The sequence below is a fragment of the Phyllobates terribilis genome, unplaced genomic scaffold (assembly GCF_046119375.1).
Source record: "Phyllobates terribilis strain yellow unplaced genomic scaffold, ASM4611937v1 Scaffold_342__1_contigs__length_2020279, whole genome shotgun sequence".
NCBI classification, from domain to species: domain Eukaryota; kingdom Metazoa; phylum Chordata; class Amphibia; order Anura; family Dendrobatidae; genus Phyllobates; species Phyllobates terribilis.
The window spans coordinates 1,673,524-1,681,494 of NW_027363102.1; the positions used below are offsets into that span (position 1 = coordinate 1,673,524).

Consider the following 7,971-nt stretch of genomic DNA (forward strand, 5'->3'; position numbering starts at 1 on the left):
TCAGAGTTCTGTAAACAGAAACACCTGAGAGGCTGGGGGGGATCGCAACCCGTTACCCTGGGACTAAGCCCTCTCCCAATAGCAGCAGGCAGGGGAGCCCACCGAAGTGGGTCACCCTGCAAGGCCGAGGAGAGGGGTACCCGAGTACCTTCTGGACCACAGTCGCCTGTACAAGACACTTGACCGCAGCCAAAAGGCCGAGAAGCGATAACCAGAATTGGTTTCGAACTACGGAGCCACCCAAGGATCCTGAAGAGTCCATTTGTGGAGATGAGCTCCTGGACTCCCGTTAAGAAGACATGTTGTCAACCTCTAGATCCCTTACATGCCTGCACTTTTCGGCTTGCTGCTGCTGCAATCCACGCGTTTTAGATCTGCATAACTCCACCTCTTTAAACACAGCACCCTCACCCCCTGCTGTTCCCACCCGCCTCAACACCGTTGGAAGGGAGGAGAACCAATTAAGGCGGGGGGTGGGGTGGAACGAGCAGCTGTCTACCCTTAGCAGGAGGGCTGCTGATTACTTACCTCTCCTGCTGCTGCTGGCTGTCCAGCAGCAGACTGAAGGTGGCTGCTGCTGAGCGCAGGTATATAAAGGCTCAGAGCCTATTATGACACGCGCAGCCAGCGTTCCATTGCCACATTCCATCTACTGCAGGCAGGATACCTGGCTGGCTGAATGTCGCTGAGAAGCTCACAGAGACCGCCATAAGCAACAGTTTAACAGAATGCCACAGACTAATCAACCAAACTTTTTGGGTTGGGTTCTCTTTTATAGTCTGCAGGCATTAATTGAAAGAAGTCAGTGTTCCAGCAGAGGGAGACAACGTTTCAGAAAAGGCATTGTAGCAAACCAAAAAAGAAATTTTAAGCGCAGCAGAGTACCAGCGCACATACCTGTTAGCTCAGGTGAGTTTAAAAGGCTGCTGTTGATAACAAGGGCATTTGCTAAATAGATGGTGTGTGTGCAACAATATACTGAAAAGTCAATTATATTGTGCAGCTTATCTCACCACCTGTAGTTATTTAGGTGAAAGCTCCAAAATGCTTGCCTAATATGTCTGTTTATCCAAAAGGAAGTAAAGAGGGAGAGCTAGAAAGATAGCATTGCGTTACATTACATGGCAATGCAATGCACAGTTGCTGAAGTTGAACCAAAATGAGCTTGTCATCTGGCTTCTGCAACTTTGAACATGAAAAATCCAATGAGGAGAAGAAAAGCAAAGCCAAAGAGTCCATCCCAAAATCCGACAAACAAGCAAAATGAACAAAAAACATTGAATTCAATACTTTCTGATTTTAGAAACTGCATTAAAGAAGGGGTGCACCGGTCCTGGAGATACTGCAATACCAGGTCAATGCGTGGAGTGGACAGAGCAAGCTCTTTTTCCATCTCCCTGTTCTAAAAATCCATTTAATATATGGTCCCCAGATAGGGGACGTATCAGATATTAAACTGATAAGAACAGATTTTTTTTTAATTTGGCTATCCCCTCACAGGGATAAAACCAGTTTTATTTAAAAATTACACAGATGTACAGAAATAAAAGCAACATTTTACATCATTACAAATTTTTATACATTGTCTCGAAACATACGAGACTTAAAAACATAAATTATTCAAATAGGATAAAAATTTGCATATATTCAAATTAATAAAATGTTACAAAAATTCAAAATGTGTTCCATACATTGACATCCCATTTTAGGGAGATATTTGGATTATTTTTTTTATCTAATAAAAAATATACATACATTTCACTTAAACAAAAACTAAAAACATCATTTAAAGACAATTCATCATGATTAAAAATTAAAATATTTCGGGCTTTCCAGAGAGCTATTTTGGCGCAATTTATTGTCTTCCATGCCATAATTTTTTGGTCTTCTGTTGGGCATTCCATAAGTCCATAAAGTATTGTGGCGTAGTTAAAGTCTTTGAGGTCTGCCACTTTTTCCATCAGAGGGAGCAATTTTCTCCAGAACGCTTTTGCAAAAGGACAAGTCCATAGTAGATGTTTCACTGATTCCTCCTCTTGACATCCGCTTCTTGGGCAAATGGCAGACCTCACGAGTCCTCTTCTATGTTGGAATGCCCGGCACGGAAGACATTGGTGTGCGCAGCTCCAAGCCAAATCTTTCTGTATATTAAAAAGATATTTTGCATTAATGACTTTCCATATATTCAATATTTGTTCATCATCATAGCGCTCAATGTTACATAACTCTTCATTTTTACAAAGACTTTTAATTAATTTCTTACTATTTTGTAGATCTCACGCTTCTTTACCCCCTAAATTAAAATGAATCACTATTTTTTCTAAAATTAAATAATGCGTTGGCAGTTTAAAAGCATATGGAGATGATAAAACCGTTTCAAACCACCCAAACTTTCTCATAAAAAAACCAGTGTTATAACGCATAAAAAAGGACCAATAGTGATTTTTAAAAAGGGCATTAAAACAGAAGCAAAAAAATTTAATTAAAAGGAACCTACTAAAATCTGGAAAGTCTTTCCCACCTTTGAGCTTTGGTTTTGTTACAATTTCTCTTTTTAATTTCTCCATCTTAGAACTCCAGAAAAAAGTAAAACATGCTTTAGTGATCTTTTTTAAAATATTTACAGGGGGAGGGAAAACCAAACTCAAATACAATAAAAGAGGCAAAATGACCATTTTTATAATTAATACTTTACCCTCCATCGTTAATTTTCTCATATTCCACATACATATTTTCGTATTCACTTTCTGAGCTACCGCCTCCCAGTTATTTAGACCATTATTGGATTCACAGAAAGAAATACCTAAAATATTAATAGAGTCAGTTATTGGAATAAAAACATCGTGTAAAATCATCTCCCCAATATTTAAAATACTACTCTTATTAAAATTAACCTTAAAACCAGAAGCTGTACAAAAGGATTGGATCTGTTTGAGTGAGTTTTGTAGTGATGGTGCATCTCGGCAAAGGACCGCCACATCGTCCATGTAACCCACCACTTTTGCTTCTGTTCCTTTGCTTCCAGGTAGAGGGATACCACATATTTGTCTATCTCTACGGATTGCACATAAAAGTGGCTCAAGAGCACAAATAAAAAGTAGTGGGGACAGGGGGCACCCCTGTTTTACCCCTGATTTTAAAAAAACATCTTGTGTCTTAAAACCATTTACTAAAATCTTACTTGTGCAGTCCTTATAAAACGCTTTAAGAGATAATAAAAACCTTTCTGGTATGCCCATTTTTTCTAAAACCTTAAAAAGATAAAAATGAGAAATCTGATCAAAAGCTTTTTCGAAGTCAATTGATAAAATTGCCATCTTCCCTTTTCTGTTTTTAATGTCTTCAATACAGTCTTTAACAAGGTTTAGATTGTCCCAGATACTGCGCTCAGGCACACCACATACTTGGTTTGAGTGGATTATTTTTCCTATAATTTTTTTAAGGCGGTTTGCACAAATTTTTGCCATTATTTTATAGTCACAGTTTAGTAGGGTTATAGGTCTCCAGTTTTTTAAGTCTGTCTTATCACCTTTCTTATATAATAATGAGACCTCCCCTTTTTTCCAGGATTTTAATAAAACCTTATCATTAAAAACTTCAGTAAAAACATAAAACAGATCCTCTTTTAAAATATCATAAAATTTTACATAAAACTCTATAGGAATACCGTCTGATCCAGGGACTTTTCCAATTTTAAAACTTTTTATGGTTTGTAAAATTTCTTCTTCTGTTATGTTTTGTGATAAAAACTCTTGGGAGGCGGTATCTAAAACAGATGTTATTTCTTCTAGGGAATTTTGCATTATATTTTCATCTATTGTTTTATCATTAAAAAGATTAAAATAGTAACCATGTACCTTTTCCAAAATTTTTCCCATATTTTTCTCTCCATCTATATCTTCAATTACTGTTTTTTTCTCTCTAATTTTTTTAAAAAAATATCTAGAACATTTTTCGTCTTCCTCCACGTGTTTTATTCTGGAGCGGAAAATGAGCTCTTTCCCTTTTTGTTCTAGTGATTTTGTTATTTCTTCTTTCAGTATTTTAATATCTTTTTCTACTTCTAGACCATTTTCTCTAAGTTTATATAAGGTCTGTAACCAGGTATTTAAATTATTATATAATTCTAGCTTTTCTTTTGCTTTATATATGCTTTTCTTAATAAAAAAATCTTTTATTTTTTTTTTCATTTTATCCCACCAGGCACTTATAGGGACATTTACATCTTTCTTCCTCCTGCAGTTTTTATAAAATTCAATAAAATCCGATAAAATCTTAGAATCATTTAAAAGGGATACATTCATTTTCCAAGTTTTTTTCCCACATTTTTTATTGGCATTAATTTTTACACTAAAAGATAAAAATTTATGATCTGAGAAGATATTATCGTGGGTTTCACATTTATCAGGTAAAATTTGTTCTGAACCAAATATAAAATCTATTCTTGAACTGCAATTTAAATTGCTCCAGGTAAAGCCGGCTTCTACTGAACTAGTCTTGTTGCATTCTTTATAAATATCAACAAGTCTAAAATCACTTAAAATATTACTTAACATACCGGAAGTTTTGTCATAGTTTCTACTTACGGCTGTAGAGCGCCGACTTTCACCCTTTAAAATACAATTAAAATCACCTGCCAAGATAAAAGGTTCAGAGGTATTAATAAATAATGGTAAAATCTCTAACATGTCAGCTCTTTCATTTTTATCTGGGGACCCATAAAAATTTAAAAATTGCCATTTTACACCATTAATAAAAGCTTTAACTAATAACATACGACCTGGTAAAATCTCTTGGATAAAATCAATTTGAACGTTTCCCTTAAAAAGTATAGCTATCCCTGCTGATCCGGTAACATTTGACCCGGACCACACTGATGGGCCACATTTCCAATCCTCTTTGTATTTTTTGTAGGATACTGTGTGCGGGATATTGCATTCCTGTAAAAAGAAGACGGAAGCCGTAAGACAAGTTAAAAAATTAAATAATGTTACTCTTCTGGTTTTTGATTTTAGACCCCTCACATTGAGGGAAATGCCCTTAAGTTCTGCCATTGGAGGAAAGTAAAAAAATTATATAAAACAGAAATCCGGAACTTACTTCCTATCCGCTGAACCGGCCAGACCACTTACGCTCGAGCTACTTCCCTCGTCCGAATTTATCGTAAGTAAGGACTCCATGGAGGAGGAACTTGACTCACCAAGACAATGACCCAACGCTACATGTGAGTAGCTTGGGAGACAACTAAGAGGAACAGCACCCTGGGTCTCCATGGGCTGGCCATTCAGATCCTTATCAGGTGGGTCCCCAGGTGGCTCCCCTGCACCCAGGGGAGGCCGACACACAGGGGAAGGTTGTGTACAAGGCAATGTACCCGAGCTCATGGAGCTGGCAAGGCCCGGCTCCCCACCGGGGTCAGCAGGGTCCGGGACCTTTGGGGGACCAACGTCCACCTCCCCACCAGGAGATGTGTCCATCTGATCCCCATCAGCCGCTCCATTCGAACCATCTTTCTTCCCTCTTTTCTTTTTATGGGGACCCACCGTAGTCCAGTTAGCCTCAGACTCAGGCCCAGGAAACCCAGTTTTTGCCTCGGGCTCGGTGTCAACCTTCTGCCGGTCTCTTTTGGTTTTACCGATCATGCCCTTTTGTTCCTTTTCCGCCTTTCTTTTAGCCTCCCTGTTGTCTTGGTGCCAACTTTTCCTCACTGCTTGGGAGTTACCCTTCATTACCTCTGAGCTTTCCTCATCACTCGAATCGCCCTCTTTGCTCGCTGAGGCTCCACGTTGTTGTTCCTCCTCCTGAGGGGTGGTCTGACCTGTTGGTTCATTTTCGGATGTCCTGGCCTTTTCCTTCCGTCTCTGTTCGGCCTCCCAGAACCTATGTGGGCATGAAAAATAAAAATGACCAGGTTTTTGGCAGAAATTACATTTTTTATCATGAGGACATTCTTTGGTGTCATGTTCTGTACTAGCACAATTTCTACAGGTTGCCTCACAGTCATCCTTAAAATGGCCATATTTTCCACAGTTTCTACAAAAGGGTGGCATACCAGAAAAAAAGAAGTCTCCATTTGAGGAACCTATTTTAAAACGTGCAGGAGGGAGTTTCACACCGCCTGGGAAATTAGGGTCTCTTTCACATGTTACTAGAAATTTCCATTTGGACGTCCATATGTGAAACTCATTAAGTACTTTCCCTATACATTTTACACTTTTAAAGTACATTGCAAGAAAACATGTTAGTTCCACTGAAGTAACGAAAGGAGAAAATACTTTAAGGATTACCATTTTTACCTCATCCAGGACGTGCTCGACAACTAGTATTCCTTTTAGAATAGGATTGTTTTTTGCCTTTCTGGCTCTTACCAGGACATCCTGAAAAATGCCTTCCCCGGTGAAGGTGATGTCATAATCGCCACGCCTTGGATAATCCTGGATAGAGAGAATCTCGTTCTTCTGCACATGAAAGAGCCCTTCAAGCACGTCCTGGACTACGTACCGCAATTTCCTTTCATCACTTCCGCCCTCTGTGAAATGAATACGGATAGTGTTTTTAAGCCTCGCATAGTGAGGCACGAGGTTGGGGTCAACCTCCATGGTAGCGCAACAAGAAAAAGCAAATCGCAAACCGCTTGCAATCTGCGCCTTTCAGAGTTCTGTAAACAGAAACACCTGAGAGGCTGGGGGGGATCGCAACCCGTTACCCTGGGACTAAGCCCTCTCCCAATAGCAGCAGGCAGGGGAGCCCACCGAAGTGGGTCACCCTGCAAGGCCGAGGAGAGGGGTACCCGAGTACCTTCTGGACCACAGTCGCCTGTACAAGACACTTGACCGCAGCCAAAAGGCCGAGAAGCGATAACCAGAATTGGTTTCGAATTACGGAGCCACCCAAGGATCCTGAAGAGTCCATTTGTGGAGATGAGCTCCTGGACTCCCGTTAAGAAGACATGTTGTCAACCTCTAGATCCCTTACATGCCTGCACTTTTCGGCTTGCTGCTGCTGCAATCCACGCGTTTTAGATCTGCATAACTCCACCTCTTTAAACACAGCACCCTCACCCCCTGCTGTTCCCACCCGCCTCAACACCGTTGGAAGGGAGGAGAACCAATTAAGGCGGAGGGTGGGGTGGAACGAGCAGCTGTCTACCCTTAGCAGGAGGGCTCCTGATTACATACCTCTCCTGCTGCTGCTGCTGGCTGTCCAGCAGCAGACTGAAGGTGGCTGCTGCTGTGCACAGGTATATAAAGGCTCAGAGCCTATTATGACACGCGCAGCCAGCGTTCCATTGCCACATTCCATCTACTGCAGGCAGGATACCTGGCTGGCTGAATGTCGCTGAGAAGCTCACAGAGACCGCCATAAGCAACAGTTTAACAGAATGCCACAGACTAATCAACCAAACTTTTTGGGTTGGGTTCTCTTTTATAGTCTGCAGGCATTAATTGAAAGAAGTCAGTGTTCCAGCAGAGGGAGACAACGTTTCAGAAAAGGCATTGTAGCAAACCAAAAAAGAAATTTTAAGCGCAGCAGAGTAACCAGCGCACATACCTGTTAGCTCAGGTGAGTTTAAAAGGCTGCTGTTGATAACAAGGGCATTTGCTAAATAGATGGTGTGTGTGCAACAATATACTGAAAGGTCAATTATATTGTGCAGCTTATCTCACCACCTGTAGTTATTTAGGTGAAAGCTCCAAAATGCTTGCCTAATATGTCTGTTTATCCAAAAGGAAGTAAAGAGGGAGAGCTAGAAAGATAGCATTGCGTTACATTACATGGCAATGCAATGCACAGTTGCTGAAGTTGAACCAAAATGAGCTTGTCATCTGGCTTCTGCAACTTTGAACATGAAAAATCCAATGAGGAGAAGAAAAGCAAAGCCAAAGAGTCCATCCCAAAATCCGACAAACAAGCAAAATGAACAAAAAACATTGAATTCAATACTTTCTGATTTTAGAAACTGCATTAAAG

The 7,971-nt window shown here is 40.3% G+C and overlaps 1 non-coding gene across 1 annotated transcript; it reads right to left on the bottom strand.

The window, feature by feature from the left end:
• Positions 1-1,317: 1,317 nt before the first annotated feature.
• On the bottom strand, positions 1,318-1,504 carry LOC141222138 (U2 spliceosomal RNA). Its single transcript, XR_012290004.1, has one exon. It is a non-coding gene; the product is annotated as a U2 spliceosomal RNA (small nuclear RNA).
• Positions 1,505-7,971: the final 6,467 nt, after the last annotated feature.